General features: G+C 36.4%; 1 protein-coding gene and 1 long non-coding RNA gene across 2 annotated transcripts in view; one reads left to right on the top strand and one right to left on the bottom strand.

Moving 5' to 3' along the window:
- The window catches only part of PDZRN4 (PDZ domain containing ring finger 4), a 347,895-nt gene that overhangs the window by 221,140 nt on the left and 100,794 nt on the right, over positions 1–25,961 (bottom strand). The gene's annotated exons all lie outside the window — the stretch shown is intronic.
- On the top strand, positions 181–7,061 carry LOC306660859. Its single transcript, XR_013763768.1, has 2 exons — positions 181–704; positions 1,157–7,061. It is a non-coding gene; the product is annotated as an uncharacterized lncRNA (long non-coding RNA).

Raw genomic sequence — 25,961 nt, 5'->3', positions numbered from 1 at the left:
TTGAGATCCATGAGAATTGGAATTGTTGGCATTAGATAAATATTAGACAAATGAATGAATTGATTAATCCACAGTATGATTAGGTTACATTTTATTATTACAGTGTAATTTATCTATTACATTATAACAAAAGATCAGGAAAAATGTCAACACTTTCTAAACAACAAAATTATGTACTATAGGCACATATTTAGATGTGATATAAATTCTGAAAGAACAAATTTATAGGAAATGCTCCTTTTATTCATGTTCTAATTACACATAGTAACTCAGGCTATATTAGCAAGAAATTATGAAGACAATGCATGGGAAGAAAATCAATCCTGTAGCCCCTTTGAAGTCATCCACATTAGTAGCTCAAAATCCCTCACAGTCTTGGTGTGATATTCAAGGATAGGACTAGCATCAAAGGCAGTTTGTCTTTGTTGGATTTCAAGGAATGGCTTCATTTTCATCCTGGTTGGTGACCAAGGAAACTGAACCCTGGGGTCAAGGTCATTTCACAAGTTTACATGTGAAAAAAAGGAATGGTACAAATAAAGGGAACTGTGAAAACAGAGATCAAGTGATGACTGTTGTATGACAAATTGAAAGGCTAAGAACCTCCTCTGGTCTTCTTCTGAAGAACCCACACGCACAGAAAATCAAAATTCAAAAGAAAGGTGCCATTGTTCCTCTAGCCTGTCTACCCTTGAAACTCAGAAGTGTAAGCTATAAAGCCACCTTTCTCTCCCATGACAGGAATTTCCCACCTCCCAAAGACCTGTCAATCTGTGTTTACCCGCCTCTCCAGTTATAGGAATTCCAGGCCTCCCCACCACCTGTCAATCTGCGTTCTCCCCGCCTCTCACTGTACAGGAATTTCCGGCTTACATTGCTGTAATCTTCCTGCCTCCCACGTTACATCCTAATATGTCATTGGTCCATCAGTCAGTCTGTAATAATTCTCCTCCGCCATTGGTTCTTCTCAGCCCACGAAATTCCTATGTCTGAGAGAAACCTTGCACCATGTTTCTCTTTTCTTTCTTCCCCTTCCCCCATGCAGACGTGATCATCTGCGCAAAATAAAGTTTCCTTGTGTGAGACCTGTATCTGTGGAGCGTTTCTGGGAGCTAGCGCCGAACCATAACTGCGCCTTTTATCACCTAACAAGAAGGCTCCATGTCATTCCTCAATTCATGACTCATTGTTGACAGCTAGGACTTGGCTAGAGGCCCTACACTACCTTGCATTCATCTATCCCTTTTTTGGTAATACTGCCTTTCTTCTTTCAGAAAGTATCTCTGACCTGGATAATGTTATGGGTATTAGTTAAGAAACTGGAAAGACTTGTCAGGGATAGAGAAGAAGAGCAATGAACTCATTTCTCCAATAAAGAAGTTTTCACAAACTTAAAAATTCTCAATTTCTTCCAGAATCAAATTGTATAATATAGTCAGAGAATGTTCTAGACACATTAGTCACATGGCAATCAAGTTCAGCTTCTCCTATTAGCTGACACATCCCTGTATATAGTCCTGTACTCTGAGGAGGGCCAGTCTGGTCTTTACATGAAAGTAGGTAATGATTGAACCAGTGGTGGACATCTGATTCAAGGGTAGTTAAACCCTCAGGTGGCCAGTGATTTATTGTGTACACTAAAAGAGCAGAGCATTATTCTCCATCCCAAAGCTTCTATTTATTAGCTCCTCTTTCTTCCTTCTCTTTATGTCTCATATGTCAAGATGAATCAGCTCTTAGGAAACACATACATTACTCCAGGGAATACTTTGTAGAAGTAGGCATAATATTGACCCTATTTGTTGGGTAGTAAGGACCATGAATTGAGTCTTTGCATTGGTATGCTATGAATACTTTTGAATGACAATTGTTTGAGGAGGAGGAATATTTCTTCAATTTGCATGCAGATATCCAAACCATTAAAGAACTATGATTATCTCTAAAAGAGATAGTGATTTTTGTTTTTTGTTTTTCCCTATATGCCTTCTCTACAGTAGTTGTTATGCAGCCTAGAATGCTATTCCTGAAAGGAACTCTATTTCAGTTAACATTTTAATAAACCACGCACTGCCCTTTCTTAAGTTAAAATTCTGTGGGGGAAAAAAACAAAAACAAAAACATGGTATTAGAGTAAAAGCATCAAAATATGACCAGAAATTAGATACCCAGGTAGAGTTACTACATGGGTTTGATTAGGATGTGGAAAGCCACATTTCATTGTTTCCTGCTCTGTAAAATTCCTAAGTATACATCTTAGATACATTATCTCCATGTGTTTTCCTGAACATGGTGGCTGTTTTCCCACTACTGAGCAAAGATCTATAAAGTAATATTAGCCTCTTTATTCTCAGTGTCATAACCCAGTGAAAAAACTAATATCCTGGGCAAACATTATAAACTTGTTTTATTGTATACTAAGGAGTATTTGCATATCTTAAAATCTTCAATACCTCCCTTCAACAGCAAAACAAATCAGCCCTGACATCATTAATAGGCTGTTCAAGAACTCAATAATTAACCTAGCTAAGAATGATTGCTCTTTCTGTCCCATTATTTTAATACATTATGAGGAATACAACATTTGTGACATATAGCAACATAAAATGGTGAGGAAGAGGCAAATAGTATCCCCAATGACGTTGTTTCAAACATCTTTGTCAACATACAAAGCTGTTGGAGATGTGTAAATGAATCTTCTGCTATCACAATTATAGCATAAATAGTAGACTTTCACACAAAATACCTTTATTTTTAATAGATTTATATTTTCACATTTACTTAACCAAATTTTTTTTCCCCCAAGAATGCTCGGTTGTGATCATTAGTGCCCATTTTACTTTTAAATGTTAGGTTAAGAATTCCAAAGCACATCAAAATCACCTTCCTGTTTTTCAAGAAAAGATTGGCACAGATGGAGTTGAAAGATTCACCTCTCTTTTATTCTGACTTTTAAATAGATGTTAGTTTGAAAAAAAAATCTTATTAAAATGGCGGTTTCTATTAGTGATGCTGACAAATTTCTCCAATCTAGAACACAAGGTTACCGTTTCAGTGACAGGTGAATTAAAGAAAAATCAGATATTCTATAATCAATGATTTATCTTTTCTCCTCTTTTTTAACTAAGGAATTAAATCCAGCCCGGGTTAGCCTAGTTATCTATGATGTGCAAGTCAGACATGATCCATTGTGTACCCACTGTGAGTGACAGCATGAATGACAGCTTTTGCCAGTCAAAGCTGAGATAAGGACTGGGTTCTGAGAGAAGCTCCTACTTGAGAGCCATCTGCATTGTCCCAGCCATCACTTCTGGCAGGAAGGCTGATTTTGAGATAAGAGGGTTCTGGTGCCTAGCTTATTTCTGAGAAGGACCTCAGTAAACTAATCAGTGCCATCTGCATTTAGAACAAGAGTCATGAATTTGGCTTCTTTGGCTTCTTTCTTTCTTTCTTCCTCCTTTTTTTTTTTTTTTTTTTTTAGCTTTTCAATAATGTCCCACATTGAATACTGCCAAAGTTTCATTAGTGTGCCACCAAATAAGGACTCTTGGAATTCAAGAACAAACAAAACAAAACAAAATGAGAACACCCCAAGGATGTGAGAATAATGGAAGGCAGCAGCAAGAGGGCCTGTGAATGATTCTATTGGGATGGACTAGGATTGGTGAGATGCTAGCAAAGACCATATTACAGGATCAGAGGGATTCAAATGCTAATTAAGAGCCAAAGGTTTATGGAGAAAAGCATGGCCTTTGCCCAAGAGGTGTGCATAAATGAAAACAATCACAAAAACAACTGCCAGCAGAATGGTAGATAGGCAGCTAGTAATAAGTGTCCCTGTCAGTGACTTGAAAGCCCAGTGGAATTAGAAAGATAGGGAAATTTCACTTTGGCCAAAGGTTGTGGGATATTTAATTGTTCCAATTCTCAGCATGTGTATCATGCAACGATAATTTGGTATGAAAGGAATCCTGGTTGCTTGAACAAAGGTTCTTAGAGAACCCTGATACTTCCACTCAAAACAAAGTAAAATTGGATAAATGTCATAAATCATCATTTGTTTGCTTGCCTTCATGTGGCTCTGTGCAAAAAGGACTTGCAAACAGTTAATGATGAGGTCGATGAGAACTGGAGAGATTTTTCTGGTGTGATGCTTTGGATATAAAACAGGATAAGATATTCCACAATTGTTTTATCTTTTGTCAATTTGCAAACCATTCTGGGGATCTGCCATGGAGAATGGAGTGAAGGCAGAATGATGGAGGGTCTAAGACCTGCTTCAGCTGAAGGCTAGACAGGAGGCAGACCTGGAGGTTGGAACTTAGAATCCAACATGCAAGCTGTTATAGGCTTTCAGACCGCCTATCAAGGAGTAAGAATCTCTTCAGTCATAAAGCATGCAGTCTGTTCCACCGTTGTGCAGAACAGAGGTCCAGTCAGGGCTCTATGTGGGTTTTCAAGATGTGAGTGAGGTGTAGTGAGAAGCTCTTGTGCTGGAGCATGTGGCTGCCGAGAAAGAAGCCTCAACTGCCTCTCCACAAACTGCCTGCAGCATAATCCTCAGGACTCAAGTGTACCTCTCTGAAAACTGCAGCCCATTGATACTGTTACAGAGCTGGACCCTTCTAAGAAACAGAGGCAAGCCAAAGACTCCTTCAAACCCCGTTCTTGTGATCAAGACAAAGATTTCAGACATGTGTCTCAGAATGACAGGAATGAGTTCATTGAAGGGACAGGAAAAGGAAAAAGGGATACTTTAAAGGAAAAGAGTGTGGGTCATCTCAGGGAAGAGAGGGACAATATGCCTCTCCTGCACTCCAGTTTTATTGGGGGTCCCAGAGAAGTTTCCAGAGAGTCCCAGCCCAGTCTACCTCTAGACCTCTGACTGACATCAGGGTGACATCAGACTTTCAAGTCCCCATTGCCATGACAACTCTATGTCACCTTGGCCCCTGCTGACTGGTTCTAAGTAGATTCTTAATCACTTTTACAGGTTTTATGGTTAGGAGGAATTATCCTTATCTTCCTGAAGCTGACCTGTGAAAAGAGTCACAAATGTGTCTTTCTTTGAAGTAACTTGGGTTCCTGTTATCAATGTTATTTCCTGCCTGAATTTCCTTGCAGATAACAAGTTGTTTGCTGAGGTAAGTGACTTATCTTGTCCACTTAGGAGGGCAGGGCTATAGGTAAATTGCTTTTTGGAAAAGAATGCATGTGGGGGTTAGCACAGTGAGCCCATTTTATAGAATTATTCTCTTAACTTCATTTTCCCACTATCCTCATCTGTCCATCTCTAACAATATCAACTGGTCCCAGATCACAAAGGAGAGATACTGTCCTATTGACCCCCCCATCCTCCCCACCTATTGCCATTTCCAGATTTTTTTTTTCTGTCTCATATAAAACTTACTATTCTGCCCTCCCTATTTCTCTGGAGCTATTTATATTAGTCTCTTGGTCATTCCTCTTGATTTACAAAAGAGTTTAGCTCTGGGTCCAGTCTTCCTCATCCATGTAAACTCTAACTAGTACTGGAAACTTCATCAACAATCAGACTGATCTGCTCAATTCACTAGACCCTTAGGATCTTGACTCAGGACTTCATCATCATCAGAGTCTGTACTCTCTAAATCTGAAATGCCAGCGTTCCACCCTGGGGCCACAGTTTCCTATCCTTCTCTCTTCCTTATTCAAATAAATATTCTCCTTATGACATTATGGTCCTCAGGGCATTGAGCCCACAGAGGTTTTAGCTTTCCTCATCTTTCTATTATCTTCACTTCTCTAACTTGTAGGCAAAAATCCATTAATATAATCATATTCTCAGCTACGGTACTTCTCTCCTCTCCTTTTGTTCTCTCCTTGCAGGATTCACGTGCCAGGTGAACACAACCATCTGCTTCCCTCATGTTCCTCTCTGACAAGCTGAAGAGAGCCGGATAAAATTATACACTTCGATGTCACTGCCTTATATCCCAAATGGGCTATCCAGCAATTGTTCCTTAATTAAATTGACTTCCCAACGTATTTCAAACCTTATCCTCTTTTTGATTATCCCAGCTTTTTGATTTACTCTTAGATAATATTCCATCCTTACTGTGAAAACAGAAATCACTAGCTGTCAAGTTGCTTATAAACAGATCTACAAACTTATATACCAACAGATCTCTTTTTCTTTCCTTCTACATAAACACAATTATCAATCCCTTAGCAAATGCGTGGCTTCCATTTTAGTTTCTCTTTCAAGTGTTTTACTCCTTTATTTCTACTCAACTCCCTTTCAATATCTAGCCCATGACTATTTGGGGGGATGTAATTTTGGTTTATATGATCATTGACATATTTGTACAGTCATGCTTATTCATACATAGAGAAGCCCACTGAAATATATGAAATAATTAAGAATATTTAACATTTCTCCAACCCTGAGATAGGTCTTAATGAAGCAGAATAATGGAGATATTGTCCAATTACACCTGCTACTTCTGTGCTTTTCACAATAATCATATTCAAGTTCTCAAGGTCTAAATCCCCAGCATTTATTCTGGTTGGCTCATTACATAGATTTTACTTCTAAAATCAGTTGGGAAAATTTGTCATTTGTGATGTTAATTAGTTTCTCTGAAAGTCTATTCATACTTCCAATGTCTTGAGTTTGAATTCTCTTTGGTAGTTCTCTCAGATTTTTGGTCTCAATCCTTATGGAAGAAAATAGCTACATTAAAATAGCTGCCCATATGTTATAATTTAAAGCGACATACTGACATACTTAGAATCTTGACAATGTGAACTAAATTCAGTATCAAAAATATTTTGGGGGTAATTTCTGGAAAGATGATTGCATTGAACACATACAAAGTAAAGCATAATGCGAAACACCTTTTCACAAATGCAAATGATTGCATTATTCATTATTCTTACCTTGAGAAAGTTAATAACAATATTTTCTAAATTATTTGGTCTGCTGGATTATACTGCTTTGAACACATTTCTTTTGCTTTCTCATTTACCAAACAGTTCTTTTCTTATTATCGTAAGAACAGTAACTAAAATTTATAAAATTTTTAGAATTTATAAAAGCTTACTCTAGCATCTTTAGCATCATGCTAAAAGCTTACATGTATTATTTCCTTTAATTTTCTTACTAGCCTTATGTAATAGGTGCTAGTAGGGTAGATCATAAAAACTTGTCTTTTTTTTTTACTATATTTTACCAACATATGTAGCTGCAATTTTATATGATTTAACTTAATTTTAATACCCCTATTTTACAGATGAGGATACTGAGGGACAGTGAGCTGATGCTAATTGCTCAAGACATGCTAAAGCAGGCCGGCCTATGTGGTTTAAAAGCTGGAAAGACTTGAAAGCCAGAACACTGGGAAAATCAAGGCAACTGTTGAATTCTAATGGAAAAGTCTGATCAATGCCAATGCTTGAGTCCTGCAACACTGGATTACCAATGGTTCAGCCCATTCAGATTTTATCAGAAAGTTCTTTGTACTTTGTCATCCAGATTGACACTCACTATCCTAACTTTAGAAGCATGAAAGTAAAGTAATTCTTTAAACAATACATAATAATCCTAAATTATTCATTGTTACTGAAAATCACATAACAAAGGATTTTTAAATAGTCTAGCTTATCTCTTGAGGAAACCTGAAAAAGTACATTATCTCTGCATGCTGTAATTCTAAGACTAATCAAAACTCCAGCCCCCAGGCAAAGACTGTCCTGTTGCTATCAGGAGAGAACCCAGGATAAAAGATTCAAGGGAAGGATTGAGGGTTCATCTTTCTGAATCAGGGCTGAGAAACTTCAGTAAAAACAGTATTTGACTTAAGTGATAGTTTACTGAAATATTTTCTTTGCATGATGGTTATACTTTCTCATAAATTTAATGGAGTTGAATTTGTAAAAGTAATGTCAGATGAAATAATATTTACTTAAAGAAACAAGAGGAATTTAATCAGCAATTAAGAATCTCATTTTGCCTATTCTTAGTAGTCATTATTTTAACATTATTCCATGATTATATTAAAGAAAAAAGTGTACATTAACACTGCATTATTACGTACACACACACCAAGAATGACAACAGATAAATTTGTCATCATGAACAATACACTAAACTGAACTGGCTTTTGAAAACATGATTAGGGGATTGATTAAAAGTGACTGAGATGGCTGAATTAACTAAGCGGAAGAAAATTTCACTAGCTACCATGGGATTTGTAAACATATGCTCTGACAAATATATCTCTTTGATAGACATTCTTTTTCAAAAACATAACATGAAGAAAACAGTATATTAGCATATGCAAAGTATTAGGATAGAACATTTAGGTAGTACAGTTGACTTTAGCCATGGAAGAAAGAAAACACATTGCTTTATTAAATATATCGTCTATTTAGGGAGGATGAGTATGTAACATATAATCACCTGAGGTCTCCCAAACAAATGAATGTCATTCTATAATACCCCCAACCAGCCAATGATGCTATGGAGAAGATATGGGGTAATTCTAACCCTGCCCCTTCATTAATTTGCAGGTGAAGAACTTAAAGTTGAAATGGAGGTGAGGACCAATTCCAACACTCAAGATCATCAAGTTTGATTCTATTCTGTTCTGTTCTACCCACATGTGTTCACGTGACAAAATCTCTTAGAGAACTCCATGAAAGCTGCTCTCTGAAGTCCTGGGATAACACTCCAAATCGTCAACTCCTGGCTAAACAAAACAACAGAACAGAAAAACCCCACTCCACTTCCTGTCACAAAACAGCCCTAATGCTCCTCCGCAATGGCCTGCCCCTTGTCTTCCAAAGTCTTGTAGACTCTTGAGATTTGTCTGTTCTGAAACCTAGATATGTTTTCACCCTCCTTTGAAGAGAATGTTGTATTGTGAACATAGCACCACACTCCACGCTGATGCGTTTCTAGAAAGAACTTGCACCTGTCTTTTTAGAGGAGATCCAGACACATGGAAACAGATTTTTGACAACTATCCTTTTAAAGAAAATTCAGCTGTTTTATTCCATGCACCACGCTCCCATCCCTGCAGTTCTGGTGTGTGTGTGTGTGTGTGTGTGTGTGATATACCAAATTTATTTTTCTGGAAACATTTCATCTAGTGCAGTTGTCACATGACAAAGAAAACAAAACAATCTTACTTTGCATTTTATACGACACCAATGATGCTGAGAAAAGATTAAAAGCAACTATCTATATTTACAATTGGAATTTAGATGCTGGTTTTAGTTTTATTTTCTGCTCTTCTTAAATGTATGGTATAACTGGGCAAGCCCTCTTCTTGCCAGATTAAATATAGTTTGGATTTCTAAATCTATTTATCAGATATTTTTCCATATTTGATTCCTTTAGTGTAGTTTTTCTAATGTCAACCAAGCCCTAGTATGAACATAGGTTAAAGACATAAGTTGATTATTTTGGTGGTTTAAATATATCTGAGTGTATAACTGTGTATAGAGATAGATATGTAAAATATCTTCTATAAATAATTATAACCATATATTCATACACACACAAACGCTTAACACACAAAACATTTTAACATTATTTTAAACCCCAGTTATATACCTTTGAGTTCATTTGCAAAGATGAATCACAGGCTTTCACTGTTTACCCTTCTCCTTCACAAGGTATGCAAAGGCTTTATTTAAATTGCACAGGACTCTATTTATTTGATGTTCACAGCTAAAACTGCTTTCCCAAAATTAAAGCAGCAGAAAGCAGGGTGCACACTCAGTGATAAAGGTTGCCCTTTAAATTTCAACTCATGTTCAGGTGTCTCAGGGACAGATAGAAAAGATTTAGCAAAGAAATAACATCAAAAGTGCAAAGAGAAGCTTGTGCCTCTGCACTGGGATTAACTGCAAAAGGGAAGGTCCCTTCAGGAACATGCCCACAAGAGGAAATGCTGGAGCTTTCTGCCAATAGCTTACGGGGGAAGCAAAGAAAGGGCTGCTAGGGAGACAGAGAAATAAAAATGGCCTGAACAACCAAGAGCAATGCGCACCTACCGCACCAGTTTTAGGAAGTAGAATATGAACTAAAATTGGAAAGGAACAAAGTCGTCTCCTTAATGGGAGGGAAGGAGGGAAAACAGAAAAAGAGGAGGAATTGCATCTCCAAGAGAAATGGAAATTGCAAATGACCATATTCCCTTGGAGAGAAACTGATTGAAAAGATAGTGGGGGGAAATCATTCAATCCAGACACTTAGGACTAAATAACACATCATCCAGTATTGTTTGTTTGCTTTCATTTTAATCGAAGTTATTCGCCCTTGTGTTTTAATAGCACCAGAATTCCTTGTTATATATGATATCATTCATTTTAGCTGATGATATTGTTTTTTCTTTAAAAATTTCAATTATAGTTTGTTTTGTGAGGAATGGTTCTGCAACTTCATTTTCTGATTCTAGGAGGGATGAATATTGGCTAATCTGGAATCTAATTAGGGCTCTTGTGGCTTCCTGGGGGAAATTTTACTGGGTTAGAGGATGTCTACATCTGAATCACACTCAACTCTGATGATGGTTATTTGTTGCTCAGAGCCTAGTGATTCTCTACTTTTCTGTGTCCTGTGTATCTGGAGCCCACGGAGTCAAATCTTCTATTTTCTTTTAATCCTTTGCTGCTGTATCTTCACGTTTGCTTGGGTCTCCTGCTGTCTGATATCTACAAGGGATTTTTTTTTTTTTTCAATTAAAGCTATGTTCTTAATTTACAAGTTTTGAAGTCTATTCAATGGATCATGGCTAGAAAGAAAATGGAATAGATAGAAAATATCAAAGCCATATTTTGGTTAGGTAAACTGCCTATATGCTGTGATATTTATGGTATAAATATATTGCTGTTGGCTCTGGTCAAGTACTGTTGAAAACTACTACCATGAGAGAACACTTACCCATGAAACTAAAGAGTCAAAACACCCAAAATGGAGTTATTCTAGAAGGCTTTTTCAATTTTATTTGACAATATTTATTTTTATTTTTTAATGCACACATAAAATTTGTACATATTTGTGAGATCCCATTTGATATTTCAACATATGCATATATTACACAATGTTCTAATCAGGCTAACCAGCTATCTCCTCAGACACTTATCATTTCTATGTGGTAAAAACATTTAAAATCCTTTCTTCTAGGTTTTTTGAAATACACAGTTCATCCTTACTATCTATAGTCACCCTACTGTGCACTAGAACTCCAGAAACTATTTCTTCTACCAAACTATAATTTAGGGACCCATTAATCAATTTTTTACCCATCCCTCCCTCCCATCTGCTCTTGGGAACCCTTGGTAGAAACTATTCTACTCTCAAGTTCAGTGAGATCTTTTTTTTTTTTTTTTTTTTAAGATTCCATCATGTGTTACTTGTCTTTGGATGTCTGGTTTATGTTATTTCAGGTAATAAGTTTATTGTATTCAATTTGTCTAAGTCATGCTTTTAAACCTGCTTATTTCTTAATGTAATCTATGTTTCATTTCAGGAATAACTTCTTTGCTAAAATAAATGTCTTTCTTTTTCTTTTTGGTTTTTGTATTTCTTATGCCTGAACTCAAAAAACGTATTAACTGGCACAGGTCAATGATTAGATTCTCTAATATATGGTCTTTGATAGAAGCTCTGTGTTCTGGGTCCTGAGCATTGCTCTTGAGCAGACCCTCGACTGATCTTCTCAAGCAGGGGGCCTCTCTGGCTCCCCATAGCAGTCAACTTACTCCCTGTTGACACGAGTTTATTGACACCAGTCTCTAAGACCTGATCTCCTCTTCCTAGCAGAGCCATTTCATGTATGTCTTCAGGCACTGGTGGTGATACTTTTGAAAATTATTTTATTGTTTCCAATTTCTGAAAATCATTGAAGAAATCGATTAACATGAAGACATTGTACAATACATATGAACTAATCTTAGTTCTTTGTTTTCATAAAAGCCCATGAACTACACCACACTAAACACATAAATATAAACAACACTTAAATGTTAATGTTTAATGTAATGTTGTCTACATTTTTGAAGTAAGGATTCAAATGTCACTGAAGTATCACATAATGATATGGCATATAAGTAAAACCCCAGGCACTGTAATATTTATTTTCAAGGTATCTATATTATAGAGAAAAGAGTAGGTAGTATTATAGATCATGATATAATATTTCTAATGTTCTTTCACAAATACCAATGATGCACATTTAAATATCTACAGCTTTAAAGTATCTCTCTTTTTCTTTTTTTATTGATTCTGTTTAGTCATACATGACAATAGAGTACATTTTGATATAGTTATATAAGCATGGAATATATTTTATTCTAATTAGGACCCCATTCTTGTGGATGTACATGATGATGGGATTCACTGTTGTGTATTCATACATGTCCATAGGAAAGTTATGACTGATTAATTCCACTGTCTTTCCTATTCCTGTCCTGCCTTCCTTTTTCTTCCCCTTTGTCTAATGCACTGAACTTTTATTCTTCCCTTCCCCACCTACATCCTTGCTCTACTTTGAGTTTTGTGCAGGGTGAGAGAGGTCTAATTTGGAATTTGTACAATTTTAGATAGCACAAGGATGAATATGCATGTGTCCTGCTAAGATTGCCCAAGATGCTAGAGGGGCATTTCTTTCCTTAGATCTCATTCTTGTAGACATAAATGTGATGGATTCCCACATACGAATGTGATGAGAATGTGCAGATTTTTATGATTTATTGGGTCTTGGCTGTGTGTGGGATAGGAGAGTTGTAGATTCGCTATTGGCTCTTCTCCATCCTGTGACTCTGACACTTTGGACACAGAACAAAGTGTAAAAGGTCCAGGAAGAAAAGTAGCTTTAAATAGGAGCTGTATAATTTCTAAGACTTCTTGAAACTTCTTTAGGTGAGTGCCTGACCTTGTGCTCTCTAGCTTCCTGCTCCATACTTAAGCTTCCTACTGCTCTAAGGACAATTAATTGTAATTAAAAATGTCAATTGTTTTCCAAATCATATTGCCCAATTAAGTGCAGGTGGCAAAGATTTTCTCCCATTCTGCAGGCTCTGTCTTTAAGTTCCTGATTGTTTCCTTTGCTGTGAAGAAGCTTTTTAGTTTGATGCAGTCTCATTTATTGATTTTTTATTTTACTTTCCACACTTTAGAAGTCTTATTCAGGAAGTCAACATGTTGGAGCGTTGGGCCTACATTTTCTTCTAGTATGTGCACAGTTTTTGGTCTAATTTCTAGGTCTTTGATCCATTTTGAGTTGAGGTTTGTGCAGGGAGAGAGAGAGACTTTAAAGAGAAGATATTTGTTTTGTTACATTAATTTATAAAATATGCTACAGGTATTTAAATTAAGACTACCCTGTGGAAAGAATAATGTGAGCACAAATTAGAGTCACATATATAATTTCAAATGTCAAATATTCTAGTATCCACATCAAAAAAGTAATATAGAACAGGTGGAATAAAATCTAATAATATTTTTAACCCTAAATGTTCCCATATTGACATAGAGTCCATATAAAAATTAATAAGGTTTTAAAAATATTTTTACACTAAATTCTTGAAATTCATCACTTTTGAATTCAATCTACTCACTTTTAACAGTTTTTAATGTTAAGAAGCCATGTGTGCCTAGTGGCTACTACTTTGGAAAGCACAAACTTAGAAGATACCTATTTGAGTGTACAGGAATTACCCCCATAAAGTTTCTTTAAACCTACTGTTCTTGATGGATGTATCTATGAAAAACCAGTGGCTAGATTATAGTAGTGTCTGCAGTGAAAAAATAATTGCACTTTTCTAAGTCACAAGATGAAACATGCAGCTAACAGATGATCTATTTTTCAATTGAAATGTGTTCTTCATATAAATTGTGAAATCCTGCTCTTTTATACATTTCTCAAAAGTCATTAGAATATCCAATTGTTTCATTAACTCAATAAACTGAACAACTACTGATTAAAATAGCAACATTTTTCCTGAATTTAAAATATGGCCGAAGTTTCAAAAACTTCTTTTGCATATAAATTTGAACAGATATTGTTTTCATATAGTGAGACATAAATGTAACAATGTTTAAAGGAGCATTTTAGAACTTGTTGGTACCTGTGAAACCCCAGGCACAAGAATGAAAGAAGGAAAAGTTAGATCTTTTTGATTTAGCTCAAGTTGTCTTAGAGCAATCATTTCACATATTGAAAACATCAGATATAACAAAAGAATCCTATTTCACATATTACTGCGAGTGCATCTTGTAAATAAGTGACTCAAATCATGTGAACATGAATATATATAATAGCTAAATACCTGGAAACTAAAAGAAGTAAACCCAGTTGTTTATTTTTTAATGGCCACGCAGCTAAACTTTTATACTGTGATTTTACAATGTGCTTTTTGTTTGAAATACATAGGATGTTACAATATATTCACCCAGATTAACCTGTCATTTAGTGTGTTACCCTTAAATTTTTATAAATTAATATAAATCACATTTCTAAGACAAATTTAATGGCCAGATTTATTAATACGATTAAAGTAAAGTGTGTGGCTATAAAAAACACAGAGAATATTCAGACATTTTATAATTCATTACTAGGAAAGAGAAATGTAAATGTCTAATGTATAGCATTTGCTAGTTTATTAGGGACATCCTTTTGGGGTAATATAAATCATTTTATGACATTTAAAGTATAATATTATTTCAAATTAAATGAAAATTTATCTTACTCTTACTGTACAGCTTGAATTCTAACAAGATTATTTCTTGTTTTCATTGCCTGAACATTACAATCAGAAAATTACCTGGCAAAAATATTACTTTTTCATCTTTTGTTTATCTTGGAAGCATTCAATTTCAATAGCTTCATTGCTTTTGGGCTTTATTCTATTTTATTGTTCTTGTGTCTTATGCTTTTTTAGATGCCTTATCAAATTCAACTAAAGGTCTATGTAAATCCAGGAATGAGGTCAATATTTTCATATGACACAAAGCAGCTAAACTATTTATATTTTTAGAATAGACTGTGATCTTTCATTCTAATAACAATGAGGAATTACTTTATTTAGATGTTTCTATTAAGGCATACCTTATCCATTGAAGATTTTTTTCAGCATAGTCCTGTCAACTTGAAGCTGCAACTGAGATGCTAACCTTGGGGGTAAAACAACATGCCTTATCCTACTGGGCTTAAAAGAAATGCAATATTTTGATAAGATCTGTAAAGTCCTAAAGAAAAGTAATGCAACCACTAAGCTAGCACCTTCATCACCCGTCAGGGGAGGAAAATATACTTCTTTACTGGATTGGTGGTGTTTGCCCTCTAGCATGTTTTTCATTATCCTAGAAATGCAGTAAATACTATCTTCAAGATTTTATAAAAACCTGATGTTCTTTCCAAGATATGCAAGAAAGACAGAAAGGAAGGAAGAGGGGATGAAGGAAGTAAAGGAAAAAAGGGAGGGAGGGAGGGAGGGAGGCAGGAAGAAAGAAGTGAATTAATGAATGAATCAGATTGGGGATTCCTTTAAGTGAGGATGCTTCTAATGACTTTATGAAAATTAATGTTTCCAAAGTTAATTTTATACAACATTTTGTAATACACTTATTGTATAAAATGAACTCCAGCTATGCATTTTGGAGTACTTTCCTAGTACTCCAAAATGAGTACTAAAATTACCCAGGGGATAATCCTCAAATTTTAACTACAAAAAAAATTTTCAACATTGGTTGACAAACCTTTGAAGTGTATTAAAGCCAATTTTAAATATATAAATTCTGATATCCTTGTGGGGCAGAAAGGCAGTTTTGATGGCCTATACTCACCCATATGGAAATGAGACTGTAAATTTTTCAACCAGAAATTCCAATATAATTATTAAAATTGAAAAGTTAAAATAATTTGAAAATATTCTTGGTAATGAAATTTCTCTGTTCAAGGAAATTAATGGCTACTTTGTCACATTTATACATGTGACCCTTGTTTTCTGGTATCTTTTTATTCTAAGGCAGTATGAGACAGACAATTTATTTAAAATGCAGTGGTTAGGACAGATCATTTGACATAAAAAATAACCCCCCCCCAAAACGAGGCAAACAAATCAAGGGAGTATATGCTACTAGTTAGTTGAATAAACAGATTATGAAATAATCTAACTTGGATTTCTAGGGACTATTTGGGTTAGGTTGTTTATATTCTGCCATGAAGGAGTACACCAAATCTGTCCATAGAAACACAGTGTTTCTCAGGAATAATGTCACAAAGATTTCTGTGTGGGTCTGTGTGTACAGATCAATGTGTCTGGACAATATTTTAAGCTGTAGTACTAAAAAAACAGAGCTAGAAATAATGTTAGAATGATTCTGAGATTAGAGGCAGAGAATACACTGCTAAATCATCACTCAATGAAGACATTCTTGTACTCTTGAGGTGATGCACACAGCTTTCTGATGACTGGCCTAATTTAGTAAGAAAGCAGATGGAAAACTCAAACACTGGAGGGCAATTTATTGTTTATCTGCATAGTGCAGCATTTGTGACATAAACAGCAGATACTGTATTTTTTTAAAAGGTGCATATAAGGGGTTTTGTTTATTTATTTATTTTTGTTTGGTCCCCTATTGGATTTTGTAATATGTGAGAAAGTATTTAGAAATTCATGCTGAAAAGTGAAAAGAATTCTACCTTGTACTTAAATGTTTTCCATGTGTGATTATTCAAATTTTTAAAAGTTTGAATATGTAGTTCTATTTTATTATAGAAGTGACACGTATTTATTGTGGAAATGCTAGAAAATGCAGGCAAACCCGTAGAAGAAAATAAGCATTACATATAACTGCATCACCTACTGGTAACCAGTGAGCTTTGTGGTATAATTTCTTGTTGACATTTTTATAGTTACAGGTTTACTTATTCTAATGAACTTTACTCGTGCAGTCTAGTGAATTTTAATTTATAGATTGTCATTCAAAGGGAATGATAAGATTTCTCCTTTATCTTTTCACTTCCTACTTCTCTGGATTAAATTCTTCTAAGTTCAGTCTTTGAAAACAATACTGAATCAAGTCTTTCTCTCTATCAATATCTGTCTGTCTCTGGAGGATAGCTCAAGGTTAGCTGGAAATAAGCATGTCCCTTTTGACCAGGTGCCTAGGGTCTCCAGGCACAGTTATAGTTCACCTCCAGGAAAGTAAGAAGCCATAAGTAGACAACTCAAGGTGCCACACATGGTATTGTGCTGTCTGTTATAACATTATCATAAACAAAGATTTTCCTGAATGTTTAAGATAGAAAACTGATAACCATAACTTAGTTTTCAGCAGCAAGGCATCCTAACAATTATTGACAGAGTGAAAAACCGGTATCTATTTAGTCAGCCACATCATTAGACAAAATGACCAAGAACATGTCGTTGCTATATCTGATTTTGTTCCAGTGATACATCTAAAGAAACTGGTAGCTTTCTCAGAGGTCTGGGTGTCTCACAGCACCCTCAGGAGCCCCTCCCAGCCACAGGAAATGTGAAGTGGAGTGGCAAGACCACCAGTGAGGACCTGGAACACAGCCCAGGTCCTACTGTTGAAATGATGTTCTAGCCCCTCAGCCCCCAGGTGGGACTGTGCCAAGGATGGATAACAGCAGGCACCTGGACAGCAGCTGTATGGTAGGCAAGATCAGGGCGGCCGCAAGCCCAGGAGGCAGGGTAAATGCCTCAAGATGTGCAGAAGCACAGTTTCAAGCCATGCTGCACAGCTGCTGGTTGCTGGGAAGCAACAGGAGCAGACCAACCTGAGACAAGCAGCAGAGATGGAGCAGCACATTTTGCAGAAGAGAACAGGGCAACCATAAAATTAAGAAGCAAGAGGCAGGCTCTGTACTTTTGCAGGTAAACCACGGGGTTGCAGGTGAGATGAATAGTTTTTTACCTTTATGAACATTTCACAATGACTTTCAGCCTCAGTTTTATTATTCCAGTGGACCAAGATGTTCTATTATTTAAAAATGTATGCATATGTGTGTGTGTGTGTGTGTGTGTGTGTGTGTGTGTATGAATTTAAACTGACTAATTATGGAATTGGTGGACTGCTTACCCATGGGATGGTCTCTGTGGTTGTGAGCTTTTGCCTTTTGATGGAAGAGAAAGAAAGAGATGTGTGATCTATTGCTGGGGAAAGACAGAAGATATGGCACTGAGAAGGAACCATAACTGGTTTGGAGGCCTCCTGAGCAAGTGGTTTGTACTCATGTGAAGCAATAAGATTATGGTCCACAAACACAGAACTCAGGCCCCCATTGACCTAGCTCATCACAGAGGGAGAGTAGGTCATGGGCCCCCTTCTTCTCCCAGCACTCTGCAAGCTGTTCCACCATGAAGCTTTAGTACCCTAAACATTGTTAATGCTCAGAACACAATACCCCAAAGTATGGTACTTTGGCATGCTGAGCACTTTCCACTGAAGGACACTGGAGGTGCCTCAGAAACAGAGTCTCCTTGTGCCCTTCTTTCTCTTGCTATCCCAAGGCAGGCCCCAGAAACTACGGATTCCTCCTCCCCAAGGCAGGACATAGAAACCAGAATCCTCCTTCCCAAAGCCAACCATTAAAACCTAGAAATATTACTCTGACCTTTCCCCTGCCTTTCTCTGTGGGAGTGGCCATAAAAAATTCTCTGACTTGGTGTGTCTGGTAGTAGATCATGGGGCCCTCATTCCAAAAGGGTCTTGCCCTGTACCCAGCAGAAAGGGGAGCTTCACAGCAAGGCCCAGAAAGATTCAAACAGATGGGCCTTGCTAGTTTCCCCCTTGATCTGTCACCATTAGATCATACCCCTTTGTCCAGGGGCATCTCTACACCTCTGCCTTTTCTTTACTGAACCAAATTATAAAGTTCTTTGAGAATTAATTATATAACATTCATGATAGGTTCCAACCCAGGTCCTGGCACAAAGAAGCTAGTTTTTCCAAGAAGCACTGTGCAAGGAAACTTACATGCATCTTTCTTAGTAATTCTGGCAACAATCTGCTTTCCAAATTATTAAATAATGACCAATGTTTCTGAAATAAGTTTCAGAGATCTAATTATCCAACATCACACATTTGTAAGTGATAGAGTCGGAACAAGAAGGGCCTCTGTACTCCAAAGTTTCCCTGTTTCCTTGTTTCCCAGTTTTAAGTCTCAAATGAAAGTGATACTATGTGTGATGGAGAAAATAATAGAACATGGGTGTGCTAAGCTTGAAAAAGCATAGCCAACACACACGCTGTCTTCATTATATAAACTGCAGAGAGTAAAGCCAGAGGCAAATGCTGTTGGGATCATGGATGAGTTTATGGCTAGAGGGTCCTACCTTTCACTGTGCTAACTCACCCCAGGGACACAGCCTGTGCAGGAGCTCAGTGAGGACACCAAAATGTTCACTATCATTGTTTCTGTGTGCTGGGACTGTGGCTCATTTTTATTTTCTTTCTTGCTTTCCTAATTTTCCACAGTAGACATGCATCATTTCTAATCACAAAAAAGTTATTAAAGGTTGAGTACATTTTTAAGTTTGAGGCATTACAATAATGTGGAAATGATTTTGACTGAGTAATCATGGTGAAATGATAGCAAATAGAATTATATATAAGTAATTACATAAATGTGTCTTCAGGAAAAAGAAAGAAGCAAAATCTGCTAAATCCCAGCTTGCTTTGTCTTCTGTGTCCAAAATGACTTTCCACCGGAGCAGCATTATCAGCTTCTCCCTACGTTTCTAGCATGCCAGCTTGCCCTACGAATTGCAAAATTGCCAGCACCTACAATTGCAAGTCAACTTAATCTCTCCTCTTGCTCTCTCTTCAGAATTCTGAAATCACTCCCCCAACCCAGAAAAAGAGCAAATAACATTGGGCCTTTTACCGTGGTTAAAGATTGTTCCACCATAGTAAGTTAGCCTGTTACACCTGCTTTGGCCCCTGTATGCTGGATAGGAAAGCAATTGGAGGTTATAGAAACTCTGAGGGGGGTCAGTGAGATGGAGTTAGTATTTCCAGCAAATATTCAACAAACCTAAATAAATGACGGAAAGTATAAGTATAAAGTGATATTACCAAACCTGGATTGCTGAATGTAATATGGAATAAGATTTCGATTTCTTTTATAGAAGCTAGTTGGATTAAATTGTTTGAAAGTACTAACAACATTGCACATTAGTAAACTTATAAGCCATACAAATATAAGGACTTTTGTCATTCATCCACTTTCGTTAGTACCAGGTAGCAGAATATTCTTGAAATTGGCATTTGTATTATTTTTATTAATTATAATAAATATTTAGGTATAGTCTACCTAGTAGGGAATTCACTCTTCTGGTGTATGGTTTATATTCTTTTAGTAATATGTTGGTCTTAGAACTTCTCATTAGAAATGCTTCCTAGATTATTTCCTCATGGTGAACACTACTCATATACAGGAAGCAGCACTCTAAATATTAAGAAAGAAAAAGCAGTCTCTCTTACTCATTGCTTCCCTATGTTGGCTTTAATATGAGATTTTCTCTTACCCAGGATTACTTACTTGTATTGACTTGTCCTCTAAACCAGAGGGGTCACAAAATGAAAATCAGCAGCATCATATTAATGGATTCTGATCATTAGGCATGAATATTGGAAAAAAACACAGAGCACTTGAATCTGACTGAACAACTTTGCTATAAAAAGGGAAAATGGGTTACAGTTCTACCTGGTTTAGGGTTCTAAGAAAGAAAATACATTATTTTGAGACTCATTGCTAAAGGATTTGCCTCTCTCCCTGGACACCTCACCCTACCACACTTCATAAGTCACATGCTGTCTAGACCAGATTCAAGGTTCACTCAGAAAAGATTACATTCACAGGGTCACTGGGAGTGAAGGTGGGGGCAGGAGCTTTCAAATTGGAGAATGGAGCTTTGATTTATGTTGGGCTGCAAATTTAGGTTCTGACCAGGACTTTTCTACCTTTCCATTATGAAAAGCAGGAACAACCGTAAAAGAAAAACAACTTGCAATGCAATATAAATGAGCGCAATAAATTAGTATAAGGGCAATTTACCTAAGTAGTACTTCTATGATTCCAGGATAATTACTGTACTTTACAACTACTGCACAGCACTGTTATAAATCCTAACACTGGTGATACCTAATTTTCCCAGGGTTACACACTTATTCACATCAAAACTTCATTTACAATTTATTAAATAACGAAAAGCACAAGAACTATAGCTCTTTACTACCAAGATTAAAAGTCAAACTATAATGATAACAAATAATATTAAAATCTCTATGCTCATATTTATTTCATTTTTTATAATTTACTTCAAACAAAGGAACAATAAAGTTCCTTTGCTCTCATACCTTTCTTATATATCTTCATTTAATTCAAAGGTCAAATGCCAGTGGTGTGAATCAAAGCCTTATAATATAATAAACAAGAGTAGAAAAAAATCAAATGTCATTTGGCTTTTTCACTATCGTGATCATGACAGTAGGAAGAATAAACTAAACCGAATTTTATATACTGGTTGGCAGAGGAGATTTTCATTGTTATGAAGTAGGCATGCATGAGAACAAGGACAAGTAGAGTTCATAAAATGTCACTTCACAATGAAATATATGCTCACTCGTTTCCTGTAGGTTTGGCTTTGTATGCTTTGAGATTGAAAATATGGATAATATCACAGAGTGGAGTTCAGAAAGAAAAAAATTGAAGATGAATGAATTCTCTTGAATTCTCAAGTTGGGTTGGTGTACACCATTCTATAACAAGCAAGCAGATCTTCGGGAGTCACAATTTCTTCCATATTTCTCCCTTGTGACCTCTGCCTACATAAACTACCAGTCTTAATGACTTACAGCTAGTTTTCAATTATGTTTCATGGATATCTAAGCTCTAAAATCTCCCAAGAAGCATTTCCTTTATTCTATTTTAAAAACTTAAGCAAGACATATATCGTAGGAAACTTAGATTAAATTTGAAAAACACAGTGAAGAGTTTGGATGTCTCAACTGGGAAACCTCAAATGGGAGAAACAAAGGCAATCTGATTTGAAGGGGAACAAAGTAACCAAACAAGACAAAATGGGCTAAATAACAAACAAAGCCTTTAAGAAGCAGAGTTTTCCAGCAGTACAAGCATTCTGGGCTTCCCCAAATGCTGCAGGTTCTTTGTGATGTCTATTTTGCTTCCTGTTCATGGATAGAACGACCTCTTCCTTCTTTCTACTTGGGATATTCCTATTCAACCTTCAAGACCCAGTTAAAATGCGACCTCTTTGCAGACCTCTTCTGACTTCTTAAGAGACAGACTCTCCCTTAACTATGACTTATATCCTTAAATTGTATTGCTTGTGCTGTATTATAATTTTAATATTCATTGTTCTTTGAGCTAGTCTGTGACTACCTCCAAGACAGACCTATAGACTACTGGTGATCATGAGCATTGTGAGGGGTGCCTAATCCTCAATGAATGAGGTAGGAAGGGAGGGAGGTCATAGAGTTGAAGCTGAGAACCCTCACTTGCTGTGCTGACAATCAAACTCAACTCCTCTAGGGATCACCTGAACATTATTCTTATTGATGGCATCTGGGCTTCTGGCAGAGAAGGATACTAAGATAACACGCTTATTACAGATTCTTACTACCTAAACCTTGTTAATATTTGTTTCATTTTTATTTTTTACTGTGCTGGGGATCATATTCAGGTCCTCACCAGTGCTGGTGCTCTATCACTGGGCCACTCCACCATCCATATGTTCAGTAAAACCTGAACTCCTTGCTGGGTTTTATCTGATTCTGGAGCTTTTGAATTATTAAGAATAGGTGTTTGTTTCCAGGACAGATAGAAAAAGTGGACTCAAAGGAGTTATTTTCTAAGAAATAAGGTTAAATAAGGATTTATCTTCTAATAAAAAGACCCTTCCCTCACGTTACAAATGCAGAGTCATAAATACAGCCTCAGCCCCACAACACTTTTTTCTTCCAAGTTGACCAAAGTTTGGAGGACAGTTGTGGTAGAGTGAAGTAGGTGTTCAAGGTCATTCTTTATGTCAAATGTATTGAAGGCTTTCTTGATGTCTGGCAATGACTGTACTGTCTTTGCCATGCACCTGACCAGCAGAGAGCCTTAGACAAGTTCTGAGAACATGACAGGTGCTGTGGCAGAAACCCATAGATGGGGCACAAGGACCCACTCTCTTAGAAAGTCAGGAAGGACACCTCAAAAATGGCACCTTGTAATCAAGTTTGGAGAGTTGAGTTCCCAGGGAAGATGGTATAAGTGACAATCAAAGGCCTTTTCAGCATAGTGGGTAGAATGAGCACAGATAGAGCAGTCAGTGGCCCACACAGGTCTGGCCAACAGTGAGACTCCTCTGGAGCAGGTTCTATCAGCAAGGACAATTCATGAGTTTGGACACCACCTAGACAGTAAGGAATGCTTTTGAGCAAGCAAATAAAAAAAGTAAATTTGCATTTTACAATGATCATTCTAGCATGATTTGCAAGATAGGGATTAGAGAGGGTAGAAAATTGGATCTGGGATGGAAAATAATAAGCAGAAGTCTGGTGATAAGGTAAACTAATTCAGTAGCACAGAGGGAATGAGGAGAAAAGGACGGATTTAAGAAAAGGTGTGGGAGTTAGATTTGAATATGAAAGGGGGCTATAACAGACATGTAAGGATTGAGATTCTTAATTAATAGGATGATTTTTATATTTCTGGTTTGGAGGGAATATGAATTGTGTTCTTGTTCACACAGATGGATGATATGGGGGAAGGAAGGGTCTGGAAATAAGATAAAAGTATCATTTTTTATAGTGTGAGTTTATGTTGTCCATGGAACATCCAGGTCTGGTCAGCAAAATTTCTGGATCTAACACAAAGAATAGCAGTATGATCTGGCAACCATGGATATTGAAACCACCACCCACTAGTGGTCAATAGCCTCGGAATGGAATTCAGAGGGAAGAGAAAAGGCCACATGCCTGGCCTCAGATGCAAAGTGCAGGTGGGTTAAGTATATACAGGCAGGGGACAGATGGTACAAGACCTGGGTTTACTAAAAGAATAAACCCTGCATTTGCCAAGCTCTAAGTTCAGTGGAGTGATTTTACCCTTCTTACTACAGATAATCTGAAAATATGGGGTTTTTTACCCCGTTCCACAAAAAACATTTGGGCAAGGAGGGAAAGTTGCCAATAGTTATGAAAATACTCAGAAAAAAAAAATAAAAATATTAAATGGAAATATAATGATCATGAAGCTACTTTGAACACAGTGGAACATGCTGTACAAATGTATTTAAAGGCATACTGTTGGAGTTTTAGTATTTGGACATGGTTGAAAAAGAAGCCTGATGCTGATTGAGCGCAGTATGATTTCAGTATCAGGAAGAGCCCAAGCTCTCCTCTCATTCAGCTGCTGGAAGTTGTAAAAAGTACTATCCCCAATCTGTCACAGTGACTGTCTTCTTTAAAAATAAAAACTGATTTTTTCCAAGTTTAATATTTCATATGCAGTATGTTTAAAAGAAATTTCAATAACTTTTTATGAAGCTAAGCATTCCTCTGTGATGATTCTGATCATTTTCTAATGTTGGCATTTAAAAGTCACCCATTCCTCTTGATTCTCCGTCAAATGAACAAATTTTTACACATGATTCAAATTTATTTCTGCTTCTATAGGACATTAATAGCCCATATAACAAGTAAAACAGTGAATGACTTATACATATTCTTAAATATGGATACTGGTTGTATACACTGCTAGAGGATTCACCGAATTTAGACATTTTATAAAGACAGGTTGCATTCTATAAGAGTAGGCAGTAAATTGGGAAGTCAAGTCCCTGAAGTCCTAATGACTTAATGTAACATTGTAACTCCTTCAGGATGATACCTAATATTTCAGTCTTAACACATTTGAATGAAGTGGATCCCAGTTCAGAATGCCTATCAATAGCACATTGTGGATCTTTAAAATTATAGATATTTAACCTACTTGAACGTCCTGAAACCAAACAAGTGTTTTTATATTCTGAAAATTCCAGCACATAATATCACCTGCCCCAATCTGAACCCCTATAATGTCCTATGTATTGCTAATTACCTTTCATAGGCAAGGGTATAATTTCCCCATATAAACCTCTACCAGGATTCTTGCTGTTTTTTTTTTTTCCTTTTAATGCCTTTGTTGTCTATCACATAGACATCTCAATATAGAACTTTGTTGACTGATGTGATATTTTAAAAAAAATATTGAAACCAAATTAAGATATACAATCATGGCACCAAAGTATTTGTTTGGGAGAAAAATCATATTGCATACTAAATTGTTGACAAGGATTTTCAAACTTTTTAAAGCTTTCATCTATTTTTGATGATTTGGTGTAAAAGAAATTTGCCAGATGTAAGAAAAGGATTTTTTAATAGTTGTTATGTGTGCTGAAGTAAATATATTATTAGCAGGAGGCCTAATTTACATTTCAGATCAGAGAAGGCTGGTAGCAAAACTTTGCTATGCTCATGAGATTCAGCTATTAGATCTGTATATTTCCCTTAATTCTATATGAATTTTATGAACATGCAGAAAGCCTTTTATGTTTGTTAGAACCACTTGCTCTAAATGGAAATGGCTTTGAGATAAAGTTACTAAAGAAAGGGACAGAATATTTGAAGGAATTTGTCTCATGGATTAAATATTATAACATGGTCGTGTTTTAGAGATAGGATACTGTGGGGGAAAGGTAGATTTCGCTTTTTTAATAAAGCTTTCTTTTTAATCTTAAGAAATATTTTTGTCCTTCATCCTCAAGAGCAACAATTGACACAGATTACTTAGCAACGGTGTAAAGCCAGGCATGGTCAAGCTGTGATAATGGAACCGTCAGTGCTGTTATAATGTACTTAGGTCCTGAGGATGGCATTTGCAAATGCA

Source organism: Sciurus vulgaris (assembly GCF_902686455.1).
Source record: "Sciurus vulgaris genome assembly, chromosome: 5".
Classification (NCBI taxonomy): domain Eukaryota; kingdom Metazoa; phylum Chordata; class Mammalia; order Rodentia; family Sciuridae; genus Sciurus; species Sciurus vulgaris.
This window is presented reverse-complemented; position numbering and strand designations above follow the sequence as displayed.